At 39.3% G+C, this 3,257-nt stretch overlaps 1 long non-coding RNA gene across 1 annotated transcript; it reads left to right on the top strand.

Moving 5' to 3' along the window:
- Positions 1-585: 585 nt before the first annotated feature.
- On the top strand, positions 586-2,810 carry LOC104948241 (uncharacterized). The gene is made up of 3 exons (XR_798655.1): positions 586-755; positions 1,234-1,283; positions 2,610-2,810. It is a non-coding gene; the product is annotated as an uncharacterized lncRNA (long non-coding RNA).
- The last annotated feature ends 447 nt before the right edge of the window (positions 2,811-3,257 follow it).

Below are 3,257 nucleotides of genomic sequence, written 5' to 3'. Positions count from 1 at the left end.
AACCCAAATACCTATACTTTCTACTTCTTACATGTTGAACACAAATACCTGTACTTTCTACTTCTTACATGTTGAACTCAAATACCTGTACTTTCTACTTCTTACATGTTGAACTCAAATACGTGTACTTTCTACTTCTTACATGTTGAACTCAAATACCTGTACTTTCTACTTCTCTCATTTTCCAAACAGGCTGGTTCCTTTAGTTTGAATGTGTGTTTGGTGGCGTGATCATTATTATTTAGAGTCATTGCGTGCCTATTGATTTGAACACGATCCGTGTATCCATCATTTCCTGGTCTTCTCTAAAGAAGAGGGACCAATGAAAACGTTGTCATGTTGCCGTTGTTCAGCATGGAAACATTCATTAGCTAACAATGACATTATTGTTCTATTAATATAAAGGGAGGTCAGGTACTCTTTAAAACAGCTGCTAGTTATGGGTACTTTTTACTGAAGTACATTTCAAAGCCTCTTTACTTTCACTTGAGTAAAGAAGTTTAGTCAGTACTTCTACTTTTACCAGAGTATTTTTAAACACGAGTATCTGTACTTCTACTTGAGTGAAGGATGTGTGTACTGTACTCTCTGTGTGCAGGGCAGCTTCTACGTGGCCAGTGAGCACTGCCTGCAGAGAGCTCACTCGTGGCACCGCAGGCTGTGCCGCCTCCTGCTGGCGGCTCTCGACGGTCTGACCTCGTACCACTCTGCTCTGAGGAAGGAGATCCCAACGCTGCCGCACACTCTGCACTCAGGTGACCATGATAGATATGATTATTTGTCTTTAAAACATTTCTTCAAATTCAATTAAAATGCCTGAAATCCCTCTACTACAGAAGTATGTTCAACTTATTTGTTCATTGCCTTTACATACATCAATCCTGGGCATGGTTAGAAGCAGTTGTAGTATTCACACATTTTTTTCTTCAGTAAAAGTAAAAATAAAAAAAGTGTAATAATATCATTAATAATAAGATTTACACATTATGTTATAATGATTGCTTTTCCACCACTGGTTAACATCACACAATTTAATGTTCAATAAAGTCATTTCATTTTTATGGTTTTACTATTCAACTCCAAATATTATTAGATTATATTTTGTATGTGTGCTTTTGAATTCATGACCTTTAGTTCCGTTTTAATAAGTGTTAATATCAAAATACAATAAATATGACTGTCTTTAAATCACAGTGTCCTTTGCACTAAACTATTTTCAATGTTTTCCCCCAGAGGAGCTTCTTGTAGAAGAAACTCTGAGTCGCCTCACACAGGAGTTACAGGTACGTTCATTCAACACCTTAAAGCCTCTATAGTGGCCTGCGATGAAGTCAGATGATAACTTTATTTGAACATTGTTTTCTGTAATAATTTGAAACTATATTGTTATCCTTCTTTTTTCAGTTTTCAAATTGAAAGTAAAGATGTTTGGTTTACCGTGCAAAAATACGTTTTTTTCTAAGCTGTACGACAGAATATTTAGACAGCTTAGCCATTGTTATAGGTTTAAGGCAGGGGTCGGCAACCCGCGGCTCTGTAAGCTCTCTGCTCTGGCTCCCTTGAGCTGCCTTAGACATAGGAAATAAAATAAAAGTATTTGTAGGATCATTTAAATGTTGTTGCATGGTTGAAAATGTTTCGTATCTTGTATTTTGAGGTGATACAAGATAAAAACAAAACGGTTTTAATTAGGTCAACTAAAATATGCGTCATATTCTGCTACGGTCCCGCGCCAGCGCCTTTTCTTGCAGGCGAATAACCTGACCCCCAGCTCGATGAGCGAACTATGGATAAATTAAAGAAAAGAAAAGTATCGGAAGAACACAGGGTTTAATTCTGCGTGGACAGAGTTATGCTTTCACGGCAAACAATGCTGGTTTACTGGTATGTTTGATATGTAGAGAGAAGTTCTCAAGTGCTGTGTTTAATTTATTTTGAAGTAGGCCTGTGTATTCTTTTTTTATTCTCCTTATAAGAGTTCTTTGTACTCAATGTTATAATGTAATAAATAATAAATGCAAAAAAACTGTAGTTTTGGTTTTAAATTGTTGGAAAAGGGGGCAAAATGGCTCTTTTGGTCAAAAAGGTTGCAGACCCCTGGTTTAAGGGAACAGATATGATCACAATACGTTCTTAGATGAGTAAAACTTAAAGAAAAATAAATATTATCAGTGGAATTGTTTTATTTGTGATTGCTCGATTTCAATGCAACTTTTACTATATTTATTTGTTACCTTTTTTTACTTCGTCTGTAAAGCGACTTTGAGCACCTGTAAAAGCGCTTGCAAAATACATTTATTATTATTATTATTATTATTATTATTAAGTGAGACATTAAACTTACATTTCTTAAAACATGCGTCAATAAATATGTTTCAGATGTATTTTAGGACTGGTATGATGGCCCTTCTGCTCTAACCGGCCTTTCGAACAGCGAGGGTTTATTGATCGATGAGTCCAACATGACTTTTCTAAACTGATCCAGAGTCAGGCAGACTGCAGACTCCACATTGTCTGTAGGATCCCAGAATAGGAGGCTATATTTCAGGAAGTGTGACGCATTCAGTCTGATGTTATCTCTGTTTCTGACCCCTCCGTGTGTCTCTCAGCTGCAGGAGGTCCATGACGGGGTGGCGGAGCAGATCAGCCGGGACGTGAGCCAGCTCTGCTCCCAGCTGGCGGCCCTGTGGAGCAACTTCCTGCTGAACGCTGTGCTCAACCCCCACATCCTGTCCTATCTGGCCCAGGAGCATCACACACTCAGGGTGAGAGGGACTGCATTCACACACACACACACTTATACACATCTCTCAGACTACAGGGACTGCATCCACACACACTTATACACATCTCTCAGACTACAGGGACTGCATCCACACACACTTATACACATCTCTCAGACTACAGGGACTGCATCCACACACACTTATACACATCTCTCAGACTACAGGGACTGCATTCACACACACACACACTTATACACATCTCTCAGACTACAGGGACTGCATCCACACACACTTATACACATCTCTCAGACTACAGGGACTGCATCCACACACACTTATACACATCTCTCAGACTACAGGGACTGCATTCATTCACACACACACACACACACACACACACACACACACACACACACACACACACACACACACACACACACACACACACACACACACACACACACACACACACACACACACACACACACACACACACACACACCTCTCAGACTACATGGACAAGCATTCATT

The sequence above is a fragment of the Notothenia coriiceps genome, unplaced genomic scaffold (genome assembly GCF_000735185.1).
Source record: "Notothenia coriiceps isolate Sejong01 unplaced genomic scaffold, NC01 NC01_scaffold00013987, whole genome shotgun sequence".
Classification (NCBI taxonomy): Eukaryota; Metazoa; Chordata; class Actinopteri; order Perciformes; family Nototheniidae; genus Notothenia; species Notothenia coriiceps.
The sequence above is the reverse complement of the archived record's forward strand: the minus strand, read 5'-3'. Positions and strand labels throughout refer to the sequence as shown.